This window comes from Rhinolophus hipposideros, assembly GCF_964194185.1.
Source record: "Rhinolophus hipposideros genome assembly, chromosome: 18".
In the NCBI taxonomy this organism is placed as follows: domain Eukaryota; kingdom Metazoa; phylum Chordata; class Mammalia; order Chiroptera; family Rhinolophidae; genus Rhinolophus; species Rhinolophus hipposideros.
In genome coordinates, this window is record NC_138064.1 from 53,940,075 (window position 1) to 53,965,544 (window position 25,470).

Here is a 25,470-nt window from a genome sequence, read left to right on the forward strand (position 1 = left end):
GCTTAATAATTAATATGATTCGCAATGGGTTGCTGTTCTTCGTCTCTGCCATCTTAGAGAACTAACCAGCTATCAAAACGAATAGCCTCTCTAAAGCATATAATCACTAAGAATCACTAGTACTTCATTTTGAGAAATTTCCATGATTTAAGAATAATTTATATTATATTTAAATGAAGCAAGTTCCAAGAAGTACAGTTTATAGCTCTTTCTCCCAGTAGGTGTTCAGTTGTTTTGAATGAATGGATTTTATGATATAGGTACAGTTATTATCAGATTAAAAATGGGGTGCCCATGTGGTACAGAGCGGTTAGATTCCTTGCCTTGGTCACACACAGTAATAAGCAGCAGAGCTAACACCTTCACCTATGTGTTCCTGTCGCCTGGTCCATATTCCCAACTGTTTCAACAGTTTATCAGAGGTATAATTTTAAACTGAGTATCATTTCACATTTAACTCCATTATTACTTTTTGGCATACCACCCTGTCAGGAATACCCAGGCTCCCAGATGTTGTGACTAGTGACTAGAAAAATATTAATGTTACTGCTGATATATTTCATATCCAGTAAGAAAATGCATGTCAAAGTTTCTGAAATCACAGATTATTTTATAGAAAAAGGTAGGACTAAATTTATTTGCTAACAAAATTCCAAAATATATTTATAAATATGATTGCCAAACTCTTTTGTATGACTTTCCTTTATAGTACCTGTTCTTCAAAATAATTGAAAAAAATCTTCCAAATGGCCAACAGTTGCTTTTATTTTCCTTTTACTTTTTAAAAATGTTACTTACAAAGAACACACATGCCAGATTTCATTTAATTGCATTTTTATGGTCCAGTCATTAACCCACTAAAAAAAAAGGTAGCTTAAATGGAAACACTGACATAAACCTCATTACACTGGCTCCAATGTGTTGCTATCATAAAGTATTCATCTTCTATATGTGTATGTTTTCATAGGATACTATTGAAAAGGTAATGGAAAATTAACGTTGCAATGGAGAATTTGATTCTGTGTATACATTTTTTAAACACTCCAGCACAGTGTATGTTTATAACATCAAGGGGTTTATTTGGAATTAAGGTTTATCATAAACTTTATGATATTTAAAACATATTTTACAACTGGTCATATATTATTTCTGTTGCCCATTTTCAAATTTTTTCTTATTTCTTTGACAAAATATTTGTTATGTATCTCTCTGGGCTAGTAACAGTCTACTTATAATCAGTTTTTAATAAGAAAGAACAAGTCTTAGGATTTCAAAGTGATCAATTACACTTTCCCTCATAAATTATTTTTTTGACACTTAAATTTTAAAGCATGCTCTGCTGTGGTGGGGTAGTGTGTCAAATGGTAGAAATGGTTGAGCCTGAAATAATCATTTTAAAGATATCACTGTTATTGTCATCATCATCATCATTATTGTTGCCTTACCATCATCTTTGGTCTTACTGGTATGGACAGAGAAACTTGTCAAAGGAAGCCAGGCATGGGGAACTGACAACAACTGAGGTGGTGACAGGGACGTGGGAATGTGTGCAAGCCTGGAGGCAATTTCTTTCCATACATAGTACTTGATATATGTGTAGATATGTGGAAATAGTACACGTGGAAGATTTTCATGATTGATTTGAGACTCTGTGGTCATTGCCTTATCAATCCAATCATCTCCATGTCAATTTGTGAAACTTGAGAAGAAATGAATACTTTTCTCCAGATCTAGAGCTTCTGCCACATTGTAGGTACTTTGCAGGAAGAAATTTGATGTTTTTTAACAGTGTAACCATAGACAAGTTACTTAACTTCACTATGGTATGCTTTTATTTCCCTACCTGCAAATGGAGATACGCATAAGACTGTTAAGCTCATAGTTTGCTGGGAGGCCTAAGAGGGTTTTTACATAACAAGAATTCAATAAATTGTACTACTATTACTTAGATAGTGAGCAGTTTTATTTTAAGCTATTTTGAGACAGAATGGCAGAGCAGAGCTTGATAGACGGGGGTTCTCATCTTGGTTTCTTATTTAATAGTGTTCAGCTAAGGTACTGTAAACTCAGAGGCCTGATTTTCTTATGAGTAAAGTGGGATAATAATATAGACTTGCTAGAAAAATGAGATTATGTATGTAAATTGCTGAACATAGAGCCAGACCCAGTAGTGGGTGCTCAATGAATGGGAGCCATTATAATTATTTACAAAAAACACAGTAATAATTAGATTGAGTGCCTAAGGACACTATGTTTTTACAAAATAGCTTTACTTTACCCAACAACATAAAGAACAAAAGTCAGTGTTCTTAGGGATTCATGTAGTTGAACATTACCTCTCAGCCAAAAGAAATATATTACAGAGTAAGTGGTTGTAAATGCTATGTTCTATTTATACATGATGAGGGTGTTGTGAACTCTGGAGCCACATTTTAAATATCATGTGTGTGAGGGCTTTCTTGTTTTTTACCTCATAAAATATCCTCATTTTAAATGTCTCTAAGTGCATGTAAACATGTATAAAATAGCCCCAAACACTCATATTAAAATAAGCGAGATCTCCTAGACCAGACCATTTTCTTTCTTTTTCATTGTTTTATTGCAGTCCTCCTATCAGGATTTCATGTTTGATGTTAAAATCACAGATTTTATAGCTGGAAGGAACCAGTCCAACACCCTAAATTTGTAAGTGAGGAAACTCTGACCTGACAAGTTTAAGTGATTTGCCTAAGGCTGGATAGTGAGTTAGTGGGAGAATCCCGGTCTCTTGTCTGAGCCAGAGCATTTAGGGACGAGAAATGACAACTGGATCCAGACAAAGTTGAAACTTTTATAACTCAGGAGAGGTAGTTTTGGAGTCCGACAGAGTGACCCTCAGCATACACATGTATGACGTAAATCTTACAGCTGAAGAAAGGATTAGGTGAAGCTGGTGCTGGGGACCCTCATCCTGTGGCAAAGGATGGCTATTGTGAGGTTATCTGATGGAGTAACATACTAGTTATATTGTGACCTCAGGTATGTTAAGTAGCAACGTAGGGATGTCAGGGCATGCCAGAAAGGCAAGCACCACGGAGTGTCTAAGTGGGGGCAGTAGGTTGAACAGAAGAGCACAGCACCTTAGCTCTAGGCTGCTCTGCTAATTAGTAACCAGAGGAAGTTACTTATCTTTAGTGTTTCAATTTCCTCAACAGTACATTTATAATAATGCATTTATAATATTTATAATATTTATTATATTACGGTTGTGCATTTATAATATTACGGTTGTCCTGACAAACAAGGTCATTCATGAAATGAATTTAGCATAGTGTCTGGCACGTATTGTAACCACTTAGTAAATAATAGCTATCACTATAAATCCAAGTGATCAGTCTCTTCGTGGTGGGAGAGCTGTTATAGGGAGATGAAGTCTATCCCTTAAGAAAGTTCTTGGAGAATTTATTAGGTTCTCAGAGTCTTAGCAAAGTCAGCCACAATTTAGGATTCCATTCTAGTCTGGACAGATAAAAGGGGGGCTTAGTAGAGAAATGGAGGCAGAAACCTGTTCCCTGAGCTTACCAATCAGGTGGGTATTTAGTATTCTTAGAGAGTGCAGCATAGGGAATATTATGTTTCCCAGTGTATACAAGGGAGCTGACTATGCCTTAGACTCAAGAGGCTGTGCATCTAAGACAAATTTCAGTGACTTCATCCTGACTGGACTCAACAATCACTGGTGGACTTCCCTCCTGGGCGCTTGTAGAGAGATGCTTTTAAGTAACAGCAGGTTACTATTTATTGTGATGAGTTACTTTAAAACTTACTGATATTCAGTAAACATGTTTCAGGTATGACATCTTATAAGGGTGTGTGTGTGTGTGTGTGTGTGTGTGCGCGCGCGCGCGCACACTGCTGTTCCATAATGAGTTTTTAACTGTGGTGATGACTGGGTACAGTTGTACTTAAGGTTTAAGTTCTAAGGTGTTACTCTAGGTTTCAATAATGCCAAATAAAAATCCATCTGAACTTCAAAATTCTAAGCAACAAATTTGTCCCCACCACAAATTTCTGATATATTCCAAGAGACATGAAAATATATGGTTTTTCTTAGCTCTTCATATGGCTTAATTTCTGTTTTGATCATGGAGTTTCATGGGAAATCTGTGCAGCCTGAACCAGCTTGAGTGAGTAAATCTTGTCAGCATGACGTGTTGGTAAGCCTGTACACTAAAGATGAACACAATAGGCAAATAAATCCACAAATAATAAGAGACATTTATTTATACATGTTTTTTATCCCATTAGGTCTTCCCAAATTCTCCTTGGAATGTAGATGTAAACATTGAAAACTAAAGCCAAAGTGCAACCATAAAAATAAAATTTTGAACCAAAGTGAGACAGAAAACGTTTTGTTTTTATTGGCCTTCCAGAATTGTCAGAAATAAATTTCTGTTGTTCATAAGCAACTCAGGTTGTGATATTTTGTTATTTGCAGCCTGAATGGTCTTGGAATAATCTGCACAATATCTTATAAGGTGGGTGTTACTGTTATTTTATAGAAGAGGTAACTGAAGTTTTGTGACTTGACTGAGTCACACTGCTAAGTAAGTGGTAGAACTGAGGTTCAGACTCCGCTGTCTGATTTCAAAGTCAATGCATTTCCCCCTTAACATCTTGTATGATTAACATTATACTATTGAAGAGTAACCTCCCACAATTCCGCAGTCTGCCCAGGCCTTGGCAGTCAACTTTGTACTTTCTGCTTATATGAGTTGGCTATTTTAGATACCTCATATGTGGGATCATGCAGTATTTGTCTTTCTGTGACTGGCTTTTTTCACTTAGTATAATGGCCTCAGGATTCATTCATGTTGTCGCATATAACAGGACTTCCTTTTTTTTTTTAAAGGCTAAAAAACATTCCATTGTTTGTCATCCATTTTTCATTATCTACTTGTTAGTGTGTATTCAGGTTATTTGCACTTCTTGGCTATTGTGAATAATACTGCAATCAATGTGGGAGTGCAAATCTCTCTTTGAGATCCTGTTTTCAGCTCTTCTAAATAGATACCCAAAAATGGGATTGCTGGGTCATAAGGTAGTTCTATTTTTATGGAACCTCCATACTGTTTTCCATTGTGACTGCATCATTTTGTGTTCCCACCTCCAGTGTTCAGGAGTTTCATTATCTACAGCCTTGCCAATATGTGTTGTTTTTGTTTTTTTGATAATAGCTATCATTACAGATGTGAGGTGATACTGTATTTTGATTTACATTTCCCTGATGATAAGTGATGTTGAATATATTTTCATATATCTGTTAGCAATTTGTATGTCTTCTTTGGAGAAATTATTTCTATGTCAATTCAAGTCTTTCTATGTCTGTTCAACTCTTGAGCTGATTTTTAAATTGGATTATTAATTTTTTAGTGCTGAATTATAGGAGTTTCTTTGGATGTTAGCCCCTTATCAGACATATGGTTGGCAAATATCTCCTTCCATTCTATAGGTTGCCTTTTCACTGTGTAATTATTTCCTTTGCTGTGCAGAAACTTTTTAGTTTGATCTAATCCTACTTGTTTTTATTTTTGTTGCCTGTGCTTTAGGTGTAATATCCATGACATCACTGCCAAGACCAGTGTCACAAAGCTTTTCCCCAATGTTTTCTCTAGGAATTTTACAGTTTTGGGTCTTACGTTTAAGTCTTTAATTTTTGAGTTGATTTATTTTGGTATGATGTAAGACAGATAAATGTCCATGTTGACATCCAGTTTTCCCAACACCATTTGTTAAGGAGACTGTCCTTTTTTCATTGTGTATTCTTGGCAATTTTGTTAAAGATCAGTTGACTGCATATGCATGGATTTATTTCTGGGCTTTCCATTCTGTTCCATTAGTCTGTATGTCTGTCTTTATGCCAGAACCATACAGGTTTGATTACTATAGTTTTGTAATATATTTTGAAATTAGGAGGTATGATGTATCTAGCTTTGTTCTTCTTTCTCAAGATTTCTTTGTCTATTTGTGGTACTTTGTAGTTCCCATATGAATTTTAGAATTGTTTTTTCTATATCTGTAAAAAATTACCATTGAGATTATAATGGGGATAGCGATGAATTTGTAGATCACTTTGGTTAGTGTGGACATTTAAAAAATAGTGAGTCTTCCAATCCATGAACATGGGATGTAGTTTCTTTTTGTCTTGTTTAATTTTTTTTCATCAATATTTTGTAGTTTTCTGTATACATGTGTTTTTTTTTACCTCCTTAGTTAAGTTTATTCCTAGGTATTTTATTCTTTTGATCCTCTTTTAAATGGGATTGGTTTCCTAATTTGCTTTTCAGATATTTCATTGGTGATATATTGAAACAAAATTGACTTTTGTTATGTTGATTTTGTAACCTGCAACTTTACTGAATTTGTTTAGTAATTCTAACAGTTTTTTAAATGGTATTTTAAAGATTTTCTATATGTTAATGAAAGATCACATCACCTGAAATAGGGACAATTTTACTTCTCTTTCCTATTAGAAAAGAAAGTGCCCTTTAGTTCTTTTTCTTGCCTAATTTCTCTGGTTAAGATCTCCAGTACTCTAGTAAATAGAAGTGGTAAGTAAGTATGGACATCCTTGCCTTATTCCTGATCTTTCGGGGAAATTTTCCACTGTTGAGTATATTGTTAGCTGTGGGCTGTTCATATATGGCCTTTATTATGTGAAGACAATTTCATTCTGTTCCTAGTTTGTCGAGAGTTTTTAATCATGAAAGGGTGTTGAATTTTGTCATATGCTTCCTCTGCATCTATTGAGATTATCATGTAACTTTTATTCTTCATTCTGTTAATGTAGTGATTAACAGACATTAATTGATTTTCATATGTTGAATCATTCTTGCATCCCAGGATAAACCCTCTTGGTCATTGTGTATGATCCTTTTCATGTGCTGTTGAATTCAGCTTGCTAGTATTTTGTTGAAGAATTTTGCACTTATATTCATCAAGGATATTGGTTTCTTATTTACGTTTCTTGTGGTGTGTTTGTCCAGCTTAGTATCATGGTAATGCTGGCCTCATAAAATAAGTTGGGAAGGGTTTTTTCCTCCTCAATCTTTTTTGTAAGAGTTTGAGAAGGAATGGTATTAATTCTTTTTTAAACATTTGGTAGAATTCACCAGTGAAGCCATCTGGTCTCTCTATGAGGGTATTCCTGGATGCAGTTTCCCAACTTGTCCCGGTCCTGGTAGTTAATGAATTCAATTTTGATTACTGATTTTGAAGAATTTAGTATAAGAGCTTAGAAGTAGGTCAGTGTTACAAAGCAGATTCCTGTAGAAGTCATGGTTTAATCTCTGGGAGCAAGTGAGGTGACAGAACTGAAAGATAAGGAGAGAAAAGAAGATAGGTGAGGAGAAAAGCTCAGGAAATCCCACAAAGTAGGAGAAATTGGAATTAAAAGGAAGTAAGATTGTGTAGTTTCTCCACAACTGTAGGGTAAAACAGTAGAGTATTGTTATTGGGAGCAAGGAGATCAACCAAGGTGAGGACTTTGAGAAAAACAATTGTGATAAAGATGCCATTTGAGAATAGTTTTGGTGGAGTACTGGAATGGAAGCCATACTACAAGGAGGACAGGAAGGAAGAAGTGAATGGTAGGGAAATGGAAGCAGAGAGGGACTACTGCCTGAAAAGCAAAATAATTTTCTATATGTAGTTAAGTAATTAAAAACTGAATTTTAATTTAGTAACATGTGGAGAGAAGTGTCCGAAGAACTTTGCAAGTGTCGTTCTCTGCTCAGACCACCTGATTAACAAGATTTCATGGTCATTAACAATTTCTTTTTTGTTTTAAACTTGACCTTATTAGATGGAAAATATGGATTAAGGTAAAATAAGTCACAACATTTTTCTTTTGGAATTTAGCTAAATCCTTTATTAGGGACTTGTATAAAATTGCAAGCATAGTTTATCCTTTAGGGTATAATAGTAAATCAAACTTTAAATAAATCAGTTAATTTGTGAAATAAACACTGGAGAAAATGAAAGCTCACACTCTGTGGAGTCTTCTGGCTGTGAGCAGGGCCCTCGCTCCTGTACAGGCCTGAGGGGTTTCTGGCCTTTTCTGTGGAAAAGTCTTCTGGGAGAAATTAATTGGTATGTCTTCAAAAAAGGGTTTCATGATCAAATTAATCTTAGAAACTCCTTTTAAAAAATTCTAGGCCTCTTTTGGAGATTCATAAATTTACTAGCACATTAAAGTTTGAAAAGTAGAGTAAAAAATGCTGTTCAATTGCATTTCTCAAACTTAGTGAAGAAAAGATATGTGAGTGTGCACACGTGTGTGCGTGTGTGTGTGTGTTGTGTGTGTGTGTGTGGTGGAAAGAAGGAAGATTGTAATTAGTACTTTATGGAACAGTGTTTTATGGAACTAGTTTGGGAAATGTCAGTTTAATATCTCTAGTAAAAACAATATATTCAAATACATGTAAGGACTCCTTATGTGTCAGGCCCTGTGCTAAGCAAATTGACAATGAGCCCATAAGATATAGACCCAGCCTTCTGGCTCACTGCTTCCCCAAAACTCTACTGGGCAAAGAACTCCAGTCATATATTGACCCTGAATTTGCATCATATAACAGTTTAGGAAATCTATATTGAGGTCTTTTTTGGTTCTAACAAACAGAAATGGAGTCAAACCAACTCTGATAAATAGGGGTGGAGTGGATAAGGGCAAGGTTATTGGAAGGCTACAGAGATTTTGCAGAAACAAAAGTGTAGCTGTGTGGTGAGAATCAGGGTGACATCGTGCACATGCAGTGGCTTAGTCCATATTGTTTCCTTTGCATAGTCTGAGTTTCAGTCTTTCTGAGACTTTCTTTCTTACTTACACCTTGATGGCCATTCCAGCCCCACCTCCACATGACTTTTTGAACTCTCAAGCTGATGTAACTGGTTCCTGGCCAGTGGATCTATTGGCTGGTTTGAGAGTGGTATCCACGCTGTTTTAGTTAACTAGAGGTGAGGAATGGTTGGTCACATGATGCATGAAGCTGCTTCTTCAGGGGGCTGGGGGGGGGTGGAATAGAAATTAGACACATTTAATGAAATTGGGATGAAGAATTATAGTGCTTGAGGAAATAGGCAGTGATAAATTATTTCCAGAATGCATAAAATTTTTAACTCATTCTTACCTTTATTTATAGAACATGAATCCCAGAGGAACAAAGATGTAGCAATTACTTAAACAGATAAATAAAGTCTAAAACAGAATCTCCTGCTACCCTTGGCCTTTTAGCTAATATGACCGTTGCTGGCAGGGGGGCACAGAAATACCAAATATCTTATCTGAAGTGGTTATGGAGACCAGAAAGAACGTCTGCTTTCTTCACCTTCCGACTTACTGGAAGGACTTATTGAAAATTCTTTTCAGCTTGTTTTGGAAGAATGCTTATAATGGCTCTGCTGTTAAGTAACTTTGGAAGAAACAACTTCCTAGTTGGTCTAAATTTTGATGCAAAAGAACCTCACATAACAGCCCCTGGACCTCCGTCCTGGTGTATGTGCCTGTGTGAGTCTGCCTTTCTCTGGTAGCCTGTGACAGACACGAATGTACAGCAAAAGATTTGGAGTGCATCTTGTTTTTTCTTGAGTATTTCATGAAATGGAAATGGTTGAGGTACGTTTTGAGACCTTGATCCTCTAGCAATTCAGCATGACTCCTTCTGTTGAACAAGCCTGGGCTCATTTCCTGCTGCTTCTCATAGCCACACATAGAAGGGTCAATTGATCTTTCTATCATCAGATTCAGGCTTGACTCAGTATCCAGATTCATGAGCACTTGAGACCAGAAGTAATTAATCCATGCTCAACTCTGATAATTTGGCCTTCTGATTATTAATTTCCCAGGGAGAAAATTCATTGATCACATAGTCTTCAAGGGTTCTGGCTTCTAATACAGTTGTTTCTCACTATACAGTAGCAATTTATCACTCTGGCATCTACCTTAATCTCACATGCATTTCAGCTGGCCTGAGTTAGGCTCCCAGGTCCTAATCACCTAGGTGAAGGAGTGAGTTCTCTAAAGAACCAGTCCAGACCCTGGAATATGGCAATCTCATCAAAGTCCTACTAGCTGCTTGCAGCCTACCACCTTTTCCATCACTTGTCTCAGTTAGAAAGGTCTGTAAATAGTTAAGGTGGAGACTTCCCTGAGCTTTTCCTGACCCTGGAGTTGATTTGTGTTAGAGAACGTGGTTATCCCTAAGGACTACATTTTACCTGCCCCTGTGAGAAAGCAGGGCCATCCCATAAGCACTCATTCTCCGCTGAATAAGCCAAATAGCCATTGGCACTTCCCATGATCTTTGGGCCAAGTCCAATGATGTTTTGAGAATCTGTGTACTTTAGATTCTAAAGCTTCTATACAGGAACCCATTTTATATTTGGATGGAAAAGAAATTTTACTTCCAATTCATGTAAGTTACTTGTAGTAGCTATCTGGAATGTTTTCTGGGAAGAATACTAAGGCTGATCCTATATGGTTCAAGACAGTGCCAGTTACAGCAACATCTGCCATTGGTGCTGGGTTGGTGTGATGATGATGTAATTGATGGTTGCAAGGGGTGGCATATGAGTGGATCTTTGTTGGTCCTGCTCCATGGCAAGATGCTAGGAGATTTCTTCTGGCCATCCTACAGGATAACAACTTCCAAACACTGTGGCAGGTTGAGAGATCCTTGGCTCTGAGTATTAGGGAGATAAGAGAAGAGATCTTTTGGACAATTAAATGGCCTCTGAAAATAGAAGAGCTGTCTTATGAATGAGCTAAATTTTGACCATGGTAGAAAGAATGAGAAGTGCTTAATTAGAGGGACTGAGTTCTTCATTGTTCCAACTACAAGGTACATTTGTCCATTTCCCATGACATTTATGTTCACCCTTACATGTAGTGAGGAAGGAAGTCAGGTGGGAATTGATTCTTAGTGTGTTTGTCATTACCAGGGGGTCCTCATCTTTGGGTCCCTTACAGTGCCTCATCTTTTTTACTTCATGCTTACCAGTTTTGCCAACAACTTTTTTTGTATATTTCTTGAATTTCCTAGTTTGCTGTGATCCATCATTAATACATTGTACTCGACTGAACAGCATATGTTAAGCTCCTATTACGCCAAATATTGTCCTAGATGTTAGGTGTGACTACAGCAGGTAGCATGTTGGCTCTAAGTTGTCTCGATGAGGCTGTGATCACCAGAGGTCATTCTCATTGCTTCATGTACCTTTGTTCAAGGGCTTGGGCTTCTGCTTTGGCCTGGATTCCCTGGACTTCTCATGTAGTTAACTGCTTGGTTGCAGTCCCTCTACCCTTTGCCTTACTTTCACAGTTCCTCTTACAGATATTTGGCAAGTCTCTGGGCTTCCTTTCGTAAGTGGGACCTTGAAGCCTCTGCCTGTACGTCTCAGGGACCAGCTGCCTACTGTAGGGCTTTCAAGGATTATTCTTTTGAAATTTCTCACATCATTTCCTTCCCGTACCCCCATAGTTTTTCTTACTGACTGCTTTCTTGAACCATGCTTATTCCACCTTTACAAATTCTCCTGTCAGCTGGGCCTATACCCCAGTGCCACTTCACATCTAATGGGCAGGCCTAATGTCAGCTCCGCCCTCCCCCCCCCCACAATCTCAATCTTACTGTGTGTGCTCTCTGTCTCGTCATTGATAAATCTTGAGATATGATAGAATTAAGATATGTTTGGAAAACCTTATTGGCAATCCACTCTGTAGTCCAATTTAGAATATTCTTATTGTAACTTTAGTTAATATTATTTTCTAGCTTGATTCTTTGCTTAAAGGTAAAATGTGACAGCTTGAAAAAGTGCTGGCCTATGAAGGCTTTTAATTAGTTTGAGATAAATGTAGGCTCATTTTCAGAAATAATGTTTTATTGTATGGTACATTACTAGTATGCTAATGTGATTGATGTAACATGTTTCAGATAAAATCAAGGGCACTTAAAAAATGCTTAACACATTCAAGGGGTTTTTACCTTGAAGTGCTCCTGTATAATCAATATGGACTTTGCAGTAGATTTTTTTTGTTACTTTTCCATTAAATAGCAGATGCTTTTGGCAGCCTATTCCAAATAATCTGGTTTAAGATTTTTTATAATGCAATTAATTTAGGATTATCAAAACCAGTTTCTGGCCCATACTTTCTAGGAAAAATAACTCCATGTGCCATTTTACATTGTGTCTGAGATAGATGGTGACTGTTTTCTTGAATGACTGCAGGCTTCCCTTGAAAAGGACTTCTTCTATAGGAAAAATAATATCTATTGACAATTTGGGAAGAATATAAAAAATTTAAGACAGTTTCCACTTCCTACCTTGCCATTATTTCCACACAGAGTATCAGAAACTGAGTGACTGAAAAACCTAGATACATTTGATTTGAAATGAGATTTAATTGGTTTTGAAGAACCTCAAGCAAATCTTTGAACATTCAAACTTCCTATGGTATTTGTAAATCCTGGCCTGTGGGGGGACCGGAAATCAGTACATGATATTGCTTTCAAAGCTACTCTAGAATTCAAGAAAAGGGTTAATATATAGAAATGGGTCCACAAAATGGCCATTTCCTATGAAAATGTGCAAAGTCAAATAGGTAATAGGTGAAATTAGAGACTCCCGGGCTCGCTTACCACTTATCACCCAGTTCCATCCCATAGATGTCGCTGTGCTTGAGTGGTAAACAGTTTGTGCCTCATTGCCATCTGGCTCATCCAGCTTCAGCACCATAAGGTGAACTGAACTGTTAATGGTAGGAAACAGTGCTCTATATTTGTCACAATGTACTAGCACAGACCCAAAGTCAAGAACTGCTTGACATTCCAGAAAACATTCTCATGGCCGTGAGTTAAACTTCATGGAATGTCTTTTTCCAGTGGATGATGAAATCATTTAGCAATGGTTACCTTTTGTGGAAGAAAATCTTGTTAAAAATTAAGTAGCTCCAAGCAGGCTTGACATTTGTGCCTTTGTTTCTGAAGTAGACACACTACCAATTGCATGCACTTTACTTAGACCAGAGAAAATACTGATAAATCAATATATTAGCTGAAGGGGGTGACAGAGAAAATTTCTGTTTTCCTTTTTTCCATTTGATGAGCTGATATATTGAGTTGATGCAGAACTTCTAGAGATCCTCCTGTGGTTTTATATTTAGTCAGCTCAATAATCAGGACACAATTAAAGCAGGTTAACTTGCGTAGAAGCTCAGAAAGCAGAGTATCTGGGAAGAAATAGAAACTTCCAAGAACAATGTGAATTCCAGATTGACCCTCCTATTTATTTGCCTTCAAGTCTGCTCAGTATTCCCTGCTCCTGAATCTTACATCTTTACCCCTGTGTCTTTCAGGTGCAGTCCCATTTTATATCTGAAATTGCTCTGAAAAGAGGAACCAAACTCTGAACCTCCATTTCCTCTTGACTTTTACATGTCACTCGATTTGCTAAGTTGTGCTGTTTCCTTGGGGCATTTCCTTGACACAATATTTCCTCAGCCTGAAAAACACCTCTCTCCCAAGAAAAGAGGTTTATCATGACTAGAATGTGAAAAAAATTCATATAATTTCTGTTTGGTTTCCCTACCAATGAAACTTGTCACCCTTGATTGAAGAAGCATAGCTCATAGTAAGAAGCATTTCTTTCCTCAGAAATAATAAAATCTGGTCTTCCATGAGCAAAGGCTTGGTTTTGGCTTTGCCTTTAAAACCATAGACATTTGGAGTGACATCAGGAGCATGGTGGCATGAAGGGTCCCTGTGAGCTCTCCCCTTGAAGTGGCACAAGGTGAATAGCTGTAATTCAACAAAGGATTCCTTGCACAACATACAAACAAACATGTCTGAGAGATTCATGCATCGAGACATCTGAAGGTGGGCAAGTAGGGGCAGGGTGAACAGGGGAAAAGGGAAGGGAAAAGCAGAGATGGTGCCATGGGTGTTGCCCGGAGCTCACTGTGGTCCCAGGTGGGGGGGGAATACAGGCTGCAGGTGCCCTCCTGGTGGCCCCGAACATTCCTGCCTGAGTGATCAGCGTATAACACGACTGAACCCAGTGATTGGGGCAGAGACTGAATACAGGAGTATGACAGCTATGTTCTAGCAGCTGCCAGAACATTGGAACTTCCTATAGCAGAAAACAAAGCCACAGAGCCTGGCCACCTCCCCTTACCCTCCCAGAACTCACCTCCCTGCACCCTTCCAGAGCTAGCCGGAGCCCCAGAAGAAACTACCAGTGAGTATTGGGATTAAAGAGAGATTATCTACAGTTCTGAGAGCTGGAGAGACAGTTCCTGAGTGGCAGATGCACACTGTGACTAATCTGAATGGTAAGGGTGGAGATAGAGAGGCAGTGGTGGTCTGGCAGTTGCTGTTACTTGGAGGAGAACAAAGCCACAAATACACCAGCTGGCCTCTCCCAGCCCACCTTTCACTGCTGATCCCAGCAGGGCACCCAGGGCTGCTGAGGCACACAGCTCTGCATCTGGCTGCAGGGGCAGCACTGGGATTTCAGGGGCTCAGAAACCCTGCCCACCACATTCTGTCATGGGGGTTGGGCCCTGAGACCAAGGTGACCTGGTCACAAAGGAGACAATCACCTCCTCAGGGAATCTTCCACAGCGAGAAGCCAGAGCAGGGCAAGAGAAAATAAAACACTTCAGTACTACCTAGTGGAAAACAAAACAAAGACCCCTTCATAGCAACTTGCTGCAGAGCTCATTTCCATAAATGTCTAGGAGGAGAAATAACTCATTCAATGCCATGAACAACCAAAGTAACAAGGCAGTTCAGAAAGAAATTTAACAATCTCCAGAAAATAGAGACATGAAAGTGTGGACTTAAATGACAGGGAATTCAGGATTGCTGTCCTGGAAAAACTCAATGAGATGTAAGGAAACGCAGATGCGAAGTTTAATGAACTCACAAATAAAATCCATGAATAAATACTTTACCAAAGAGATTGAAACTTTCAAAAAGAACCAAGTAGAAATTCTGGAGCTGAAGAACTCAACATAAGAGATGAAAAATGAAATAGCAAGCTTAGGAAATACAGCTGACTGGATGGAGGAAAGAATTTGTGATATAAGAGATGGAAATCTGGAAATGATGCAGATAGAAGGAGAGACCTGAGAGTTAAAAGAAATGAAAGAACTCTCTCTACAAGACCTATCTCACAGAGCAATATAAGAATAATGGGCATACCAGAAGGAGAAGAGAGGGAGAAGGGAACAGACAGCCTATTAAAACATAGTCAGTGAGAACTTCCCAAAATTGTGGAAAGAACTGAATCCTCGAATGCAAGAAGCAAACAGAATACCTAATTATCTCAGCCCAAAAAAGCCTTCTCCAAGGCACACTATATTAAAACTGTCAAAAATTAATGACAAAGAAAGAATTCTCAAGGCAGCCAGGGAAAAGAAGATGGTAACTTATAAAGGAAATCCCATTTGATTATCATCAGATTTTTAGCAGAAACCATAAGCTAGGAAGTAGTGGAATCAAAAATTCAAACTATTGAAAGGGACCAATTTGCCAGCCAAGAGTTTTGTATCAGCAAAGTTACCCTTTAGATATGAAGGAGGAATAAAGACCTTTCCAGACATACAGAAGCTGAGGGAATTTTCCACCACAAGGCCTGCATTATAGGAAATACTGAAGGGGGTTATTCTACCTGAAACAAAAAACCCCAAAGAATACAAAAGTGTGAGTAAGATGACTAACAGACAGAGAGAAGCAGAAAATTGCAACCCCTATTCAGAATAGGGCATTATACACTTAAATATAACATAAAGGTGGAAGGAGTTAAAAACATGAAAAAGAAGAAGACTGCAATGGCTACTGCAACTCAGAAATGAACTCACAGCATAAAATAAATAGGGATAATTTGTGACAACACAAACATAAAAGAGGACGGGGTAAAGGTCTGAATTTGAAAAGGGGAATGGAGGTAAGATGCATGCATAAGAAAAAGCACTACTGTATATATGAAACTTTCTTTTACATAAACTCAATGGTAACCACTAAAAAAAAAATCTAGAACTGAGACACATACATATAAAAAAAAGAGGAAACAGGAAAACAAATCACAGAAGACCAACAAACTACAAAAACAGACAGAAAACGCAGGGCAAAGAAACAATGGGGACACTGAGCTACCAGAAAACAAAACATAAAATGGCTATAGGAAATCCTCACATATCAATAATCACTCTAAATGTGAATGGTCTGAACTCACCAATAAAAAGGCACAGAGTAGCAGATTGAATCAAAAAACAAAGCCTAACCATATATTGCCTCCAAGAGACATATCTCAGCTGTAAGAACAAATACAGGGTCAAAGTGAAAGGGTGGGAAAGGGATACTCCAAACACATGACATACAGAGAGAAGCAAATGTATCTATACTTACATCTGAGGAAACAGACTTCAGGGTAAACGGGTAACAAGAGACAAAGATAGACATCTCATAATGATAAAGGGGACAATACAACAAAAGACATAACACTTATCAGTATATGTATGCTCCCAGTCAGGGAGCACCAAAATGTACAAAGCAACTACTAACAGAACTAAAGATGAAAACACAGTTATACTAGGGGACCTAAATACTCACATTGACAGCTTTGGATAGATCATCCTACAGAAAATCAATAAGGAAATATTAGCCTTAAATGACACTTAACCCAAATGGACACAATTGACATTTACCGAGCTTTTTAACCCAGAACACCAGATTATACATTTTTTTTAGTGCACATGGAACATTTCCAAGGATAAACCTCATGTTGGGATCAAAACTAGACTCCACAAGTTTAATAAGATTGAAATCATACCAAGCATATTCTCCAACCACAATGTTTTGAAAGTGGAAATCAACTGCAAAAAGAAAGCGAGAAAAACCACAAATATGTGGAGATTAAACAACATGCTACTAAAGAATGAATAAAAAGGAGCAATAAAAGGACAGGTCAAGAGATACATACAAATAAATGAGAGTGAAAATAAAACATATCAAAACTTTTGGGATGCTGCAAAAGTGGCAATTAGATGGAAATTTGTATCATTACAGGCCTATCTCAAGAAACAAGAAGTATCCCATATAAACAGCCTCACATTACATCTTAAAGAACTAGAAAAAGAGGAACAAGTGAAACCCAAAGTCAGTAGAAAGAAGGAAATAATAAATATTAGAGCAGAATTAAGTGAGGTAAAGAACAAAAAGACAATAGAAAAAATTAATACAACAAAAAGCTGGTTCTTTGAAAAGACTAATAAAATCGACAAATCCTTGGCTAGTCTCATTATGGAAAAATGAAAAAAGACACAAATAAAATCAGAAATGAAAGAAGAGTAGTTATGGCAGATACCACAGAAATACAAAGGATCATATAAGAATACTATGAAGGACTATATGCCACCAGATTCAATAACTTAGAAGAAATGGACAAGTTCTTAGAAACATATAGCCATCCTAGACTGAATCACAAAAAGAACTGGAAAACCTAAATAGACCATTCAACAGTAAGGAAATTGAAACAAATCATCCAAAACTTCCCCAAAAGCAAAAGTGCAGGACCAGATGGCTTTACCAGTGAATTCTATCAAACATTCAAAGATGAGTTAATGCCTGTCCTTCTCAAATTTTTACAAAAAAACTGAAGAAGAGGCAATACTTCCTAACTCATTTTATGAGGCCAGCATTGCCCTGATACCCAAACCTGGTAAGGATAACACACACACACAAAGAAAACTACATACCAATTTCTCTCATGAATACAGATACAAAAATCCTAAACAAAACTCTAGCAAATCGAATACAACAATACATCACTATCAAGTAGGGTTTATTCCATGGGCACAAGGTTCAACATATGCAAATTGATCAGTGTGATACACCACTTAAACAAAATAGTCTAAAAATCATATGATCACATCAATAGAGCAGAAAAAGCATTTGACAAGATACAACATCCATTTATGATTAAAATACTTAATAAAATGGGTATAGAAGGAATCACTTCAATGTAATAAAGACCACATATGACAAATCCTCAGCTAATATACTTAATGGTGAAAAACTAAAAGCTTTTCCTCTAAGATCAGGAACAAGACAGGGATGTCTCCCTGGCCCCCACTGTTATGCAACATAGTGTTGGAAGTCCTAGCCAGAGCAATCAGGCAAGAGAAAGAAATAAAAGGCACCCCAATTGGGAATGAAGAAGTTAAATTGTCACATTTTGCGGAAGACATGATTCTTTACATATACTCATAAAATCCTAAAGACCCCACCAAAAACCTCTTGAAAACAATAAACAAATACAGTAAAGTTGCAGAATAAAAAAATCAATGTATAAAAAGCCGTCTCATTCCTATATTAACAATGGAAATTTCAGGAAAATAAATTAAAAAAAAATCCTTTTGCAATTTCAACAACAAAAAATACCTAGGAATAAATTTAACAAAGAATGTGAAGGAACTATACACTGAAAATTATAAGACATTATTAAAAGATATTGAAGAAGACACAAATTAATGGAAAAATATTCCATGTTCATGCATTGGAAGAATGAACATAGTTAAAATGGCCATATTACTCAAAGTAATGTACATCATTAATGCAATCCCCATCAAAATTCCAATGGCATTTTTTAAAAGAAATGGAGCAAAAAAATCATCAGATTTGTATGGAATTGCAGAAGACCTCAAATATCCAAAGCAATCCTGAGTAAAAAGAACAAAGCTGGAGATATTAAAATTATATTGGAAAGCAACAATAATCAAAACAGCATGGTATTGGCAGAGAAACAGACACACAGAGCTATGGAACACAATTGGGAACTTAGAAATAAACCCACATAAGTGTGGGCAAATAATTTTCGACAAAGGAGCCAAAAACATACAATGGAGAAAAGAAAGCCTCTTCAATAAATGGTGCTGGGAAAATTGGAAAGTCACATGCTAAAGAATGAAACTAGACTGCTATCTGTTACCATATGCCAAAATTAACTCAAAATGGATCAAACACCTAAACATAAAACCTGTAACAATAAACTGCATAGAAGAAAGCATAGGTACTAAAGTTAGGCACCTTGGGTTCAAAGAGGATTTTATAAATTTGACCTCAAAAGCAAGGGAAGTAAAAGTCAAAATTAATGAATGGGACTATATCAAACGAAAAAGCTTCTGCACAGCAAAGGAAACCATCAACAAAACAAAGAGGCAACCAACCAAATGGGAGAAGATATTTGGAAACAATACCTCTGATTAGGGGCTAATATCCAAAATACATAAAGAACTCATACAACTCAACAGCAAAAAAAACCCCTAACAATCCAATTAAAAATTGGGTCACGGACCTGTACAGACACTTCTCCCCAAAAGACATACAAACAGCCTACAGATACGTGTAAAAATGCTCACCTTCACTAGCCATTAGGGAAATGCAAATCAAAACCACAATGCGATACTACCACACACCTATTAGAATGGCTATTATCAACAAGACAAATAATAACAAGTGTTGTAGAGGCTGTGGAGAAAAAGGAAACCTCATACACTGTTGGTGGGAATGTACATTGGTACAGCTGCTAAGGAAAACAGTATGGAGGTTCCTCAAAAAATTAAGAATAGAATTACCATGTGACCCGGCAATTCCTCTTCTGGGTGTCTATCCAAAAAATCTGAAAACATTTTCCATAAAGATATATGTTCTCCTATGTTCATTACAGAATTTATCACAGTGACCAAGGCATGGAAACAACCGAAGTAGCATTCGATAGATGATTGATTAGGTAATGATGGAATACTACTCTGCCATAAGAAAGATGAAATAGTGCCATTTGTGACAACATGGATGTATCTTGAGATTATAATGCTAAGCGAAATAAGTCAAGACAGAAAAAGTCTAGAACCATATGACTTCACTCATATGTGGGATATAAAACTGAAAGCAACAAAGGAACAAGGCAAACTAACGAAGTAACAAAAACAACAGTTTAGTGGCTACCAGAAAGTAAGGGGTTGGGGATTAGTAGAGGAGGGTAAAGGGGGTCAAATATATGGTGACAAAAGGAAATTGACTTTGGGTGGTTAACACACAATGCAGTATATAGGTAATGTATTATAGAATTGTATATCTGAAACCTACATAGTTTTATTAAGCAATGTCACCCCAATAAATTCAATAAAAACAAAATAAAAAACCTATAGATATTTGCCCCTGCTCTTTTCATGTAGAAGCAATTGTGTTTTCCTCCTGAAGCTTGACTTCCTTATAAAAGTGGTGAGTGTTTGCAGCCCAAGTCAGTGCTTTTGATTTGAATTCTCCCAAAGGTAGAAATCCTGCCAGTGGGGTGAGAGCATGGCATGTTGTCACTTACCTTGCCTGATATGGAGAGTGAGGCAATCAAGGGAGTGAGGAGAGAAAGATGGGTGATTTGCAGAGTGGATGAGGGCCCAGGCATCAGGATCTAAAGGGTTAGAATGCACTATGTAGAGCTCAGTATATTAGTAGTTATTTAATAGTAATGATATTTATTGAGTCCCAACCTTTTATCAGCAACTATTCTATGTACCTTACACTGTGGCTCAATTCCCTTGAAATTGTTTAATTTCAATAATCACTTAGTGAAGCATTTTACCTTCTGACCATCTGTAGTCTCCTGTTCTTCTACCGTGCTCTTACTATGACTGTTTTTTTACTTCATCAGTATTTATCCACTGACACGTCTCCCTTTGCCCTATCCATATCACCTCCTGTCTTCACCACCTTCCGTATCCAGATTGTCCATGACCCATTGTTCAATAACATCCTGGGTATTTTTCTAATTTTCCTAAACCTGTATGTTTTTTTTTCATATTATTCTGGCAAAACCCTAAACTTAGTGAATGTAAATATTCATTTATTGTGTGTAACTGGGAGATAATGGAGAAAGGCATTCAGTTGGGTTCTCAAATCTTCAGCATTCCAGTGTGTTTATCTGGTGACTGTTCTACCACTCTCTTCAATGATACATCAGAACGTCTCTGTTCAGTCTTCTAGTCTCATATCTCCCAGCCCTACTCAGTTGATGGCCTCCCCCCTTCTTTTATCAGCAAGGACATGGACCCAGTTGGAACTTCCTCAGCTTCCTGCCACCATACTGACATGGGGACCTGCCTTTGCATTATAGTCAACCTGTATTCTCAGTCCCTTGCTCATTTTCCCCCTTCACAGCCACATTTCTCAAACAGATATTTGCATGTGCTCTCTCCATTTCCTTAACTGTTACTTAGTCCTTGATTCCCTTCAAACTGCATTTTGTCTGCATTTTGACACCAGGGAATCATTTACCGAGATCACGAAAGACCACCTGTGGGCATCTTTAGTCCCCACTTCACTATCTGGCTAACTCCTCTTCACCCAGGTCTTCCAGGGGGAGTGGCCTTCACACTCATCCTTGGCTCCTTTTTCCCCTTACTCTACAGTTTGAACTGTCTTTCTAAATGGCCTCATTTATGTGATGGCTTTAGTAATAGGTTAGAATCAAATGACTCCCAAGTGTTATCTACAGTTCCGACTTTCATCTGGTCCTCAACTTCTACTCATTTGAAATTTCTTCTGGAATATCTCAAAATATCCTCAGAAACCTAAACACCATACACTCCACCTTCTTCTCCCTTAACCTTTAACTCTCAACCATCATATTCAAGTCATTACCAACTCCAGTCGATTTTACCACCTAGTACTTCTTGACTCTATTTCCTTCCATCTCTGTTGTCAGGGTCCTAATATAATACACCAGCATCTTAAAAAAAAACACAAAACTTTAAAATATTGAGATAATTTTAGATTTACATGTATTTTAAGAATAATAGAGACAGATCCTGTGTACCTTTTATCCCGTTTACTCCAATGGCAACATCTTGCAACACTATAGTACAATATCACAACCAGGATGTTACGACTGATACAGCCAAGATACAGAACATCATCATCATGATAAGGATGCCTCCCGTTGTCTTTTTTTTTTTTTTAAACAAAAAAATCTTTCGAGCAGTTTTAGGTTCACAGAAAAATTGAACAAAAGGTACAGATATTTCCAATATATCCCCTCCCCTACACATGTAGAGACTCCCCCCAACTCCCCTCACCCCAGAGTATATTTGTTACATCTGATGAACCTACATTGACACATAAAAGTCATCCAAAGTCTATAGTTTACATTAGCATTCCCTCTTGGTGTTGTATCTTCTATTGGTTTGGACAAATATGTAATGACATGTATACATCATAATGGATAGGATCACTCAGAGTATTTTCACTGCCCTAAAAATCCTCTGTGCTCTGCTTATTCATCCCTTTCTCCCACCCTGCTCTGGAAACTACTGGTCTTTTTACTGTATCCATAGTTTTGTGTTTTCCAAAATGTCATACTCGTATATTTGGGATCATACAACATGTACCTTTTTCAGATTGGCCTCTTTCACTTAGTAATATTCATGTAAGATTCCTCCATGTCTTTTTATGGCTTGATAGCTCATTTCTTCTTAATGCTGAATAATACTCTGTTGTCTGGATGTGTCACAGTTTATTTATTCATTTATCTGCTGAAGAACATCTCCTTATCAAATGGTCACTTGGCCACACCTTTAATGTTTTCTTCTGACCACATTTTCTCATTTTTCACAGTATAAATAGGCTGTGAGCTTTCCAAATCCTTAATTTCTGTTTTCTTTTTGCTTAGCAATTCTGTCTTTGAGTCATTTCTCTTTTTTAAAATCGTACTATAACAGTCAGGAGGAGCCAAGTTGTACTTCAGTACTTTGCTTAGGAAGAGCTTTAGCTAAATATCCGATTTCATCACTTGCCAAGTTCTACCTTCCACAAAACACTAGAACATGAACATAGTTCAGCTAAGTTTTTGCCATTTTATAACAAGGATCACCTTTCCTCCAGTTTCCAATAACATGGTCCTCGTTTTCATCTTAGACCTCATCAAAATGATCCTATTTCCACCAGCATTCTGTTTAGGATGGCATAGGTATTCTCTAAGAAGTCTAAGGCTCTCTCTCTCTACAGTTTTCCTCTTTCCTTCTGAGCTCTCACCAGAATTCTCCTTAATGTTTTGTTCAAGGCAATATAGATTTTGTTCTATCATATACCTCAGAACTCTTCTCGTCTCTACCAATTACCTAGTTCTAAAGATGCTTCCATATTTTTATTTTTTATTTTTGAACTGCAGGACCCAACTTCTCAGTACCAATGTCTTAGTTCATTAGGGTTGCTATAACAATACATAGACTGCGTGGCTTAAACAACAAACATTTATTTCTCACAGTTGTTGAGGCTAGGAGGTTCAAGATCAAGGCACTGACAGATTTGGTGCCTGGTGAGGACCTATTTCCTGGTGCATAGATGGTCAGGTTCTTGCTCCTTATACCATCACATTGGGTTAGGATTTCAACATACCAATTGGAGTGGGGGGACATAAACATTCAGTCTACAGTACAATGTAATATTTTTTAAGAAATTTATTTAAAATATATTTATTAAACAAACCGTGTAGCAACAAAAACAAGGAACAAATAAGTATTTAAAGCTCTCAGAATCTTACCTTCATTCCCACAAATCTATGTGGTGGTCTTCAGTCTAATTGTATTCCGGTGGCCTAGCTGCTGTGAAGTCTTCACTTTCTTGTGATCATTAACTAGTTATCTCTGCTTAAAATGAAAAAAATATTGGATTTGGAAAAAGATGTATTTCATGGTATGGTTCAGGATTACAGGTATTTGTTCATTAATTTAAAGGAAATGAACACACCCCAAAATGTAAACTTGTTGAGTATGTCACTAATCTAAAATTTTGAAAATCTTTCTGTGCATTATACTTGGCAACACATTGTTACTTCACATCACTTATCTGCTCCCTGACTCTTTCTCTGCAAAAAAAGAGAGCAAACAGCCTGTGTACCTTCATAGTCATCAGTGGTTTGTTGAGACATCTCTGCTCAGAATCTTTTGTCCCTCACTCACAGTTTTATTTCAGATTCCTTTTCAATAGTTTGAGAACACTAATGCATTATTTATAACACTAACTTTGTTTTGTCCTGTGGACAAGGGAAAATAAACATTTAAAATAGTGCATGTGATACCTTCTTAGTCACATTCATTACCAAATCAAGCAAAAATGTAAATAAAATAAAACTCTGTTAAAGTGTTTTTCTTGACTCATTTTAGCCACAATTCTATTACATGGAAGCAATCATTTGATTCATTCATTAACATTTTACAAGCATTTATTAATTCCTAATATTCTTCAGATATCATATTAGGCCTATTAGGAACAATAAAAGAAAAAACTACAGTCTGCCAGCTGCAGTCTAACGGCACTGTGCAACTGTCCAACTTCCTGCAATGACGGAAGTGTTCTCTTTCTGTGCTAATATGGTGGCCACTGGCAACATCTGGCTATTGAATTCTTGACACGAAACTAGTGTATCTGTGGAATCGAAATGTTAATTTACTTTTTCTTAATAACAGCTTTATTTCTTATATTCACATACATTTCACCCATTCAAAGCATAGAATTCAATGGTTCTTAGTGTATTCTGAGTTGTGCAGCCATGACACAATCAATTTTGAATATTTTCATCACCGACAAAAAAACCTCGATATTAGTTAGCAGTAACTCCCAAATTCCCACAATTTCCTCAGCCCTAAGCAGCCACTAATCTTTCTGTCTCCATAGATTTGACTATTTTGTACTTTTCATATAAGTGGAATCACAATGTATAATCTTTTGACTAATTTAATTTTAGTTTATTTAAATTCAATAGCCACATGTGGCTAGTGGTTACCATAAGAAGCAAGAGAACAAAAAGACCAAATTCAGATGCTTAAGAAATCCTGAAGGCTGAGGAGGAGATAATTCTGAGAAAGATGCATGAAACAGGTCAGAGATTGGAGATGAACCCAGACAGAGCTTAAGAGATAAGACAGTTCCTGAAGGATAGGATGGGTAATAGTACTAAGTAGTACAGAGGCGTCAAGGAAAGAATCTCAGTGTAGTGATAGCATAAGAATCCCGATGACAGAGGGCATTGGAATATCGTTGGTGGTTGATGAAGAAGTATAGGCAGCTGGCACTTACGTATCATTTAGAAATGGGGGGAAGGAAAAAAAAATCAAGATAGCTTGAGAGGGGTGTCGGGATTGATGGAGATTTTGTTTTGTTGCGGTCAATAGCTTTAATGTAGGCACGAGCCTCTGTGTAGACAGAAGACAACGATCCAGTGGACGTGAAGAGATTCAAGGTGATTGAGCAGGGTTCTGGAGGATGTGAGTCAAGGTAGGACCGAGGTCATTAGCATAGGAGTAAGCCCTGCCAAGAAAGATGGACATCATGTTTCTCAGAGGCAGGAGTATGTGGAGAAAAAGCAGGCGAAGATCCAGAG

The 25,470-nt window shown here is 37.2% G+C and overlaps 1 protein-coding gene across 7 annotated transcripts in view; it reads left to right on the top strand.

Annotated features, from left to right (window-relative positions):
* The window catches only part of SUGCT (succinyl-CoA:glutarate-CoA transferase), an 863,222-nt gene that overhangs the window by 272,989 nt on the left and 564,763 nt on the right, over positions 1-25,470 (top strand). The window lies entirely within an intron of this gene.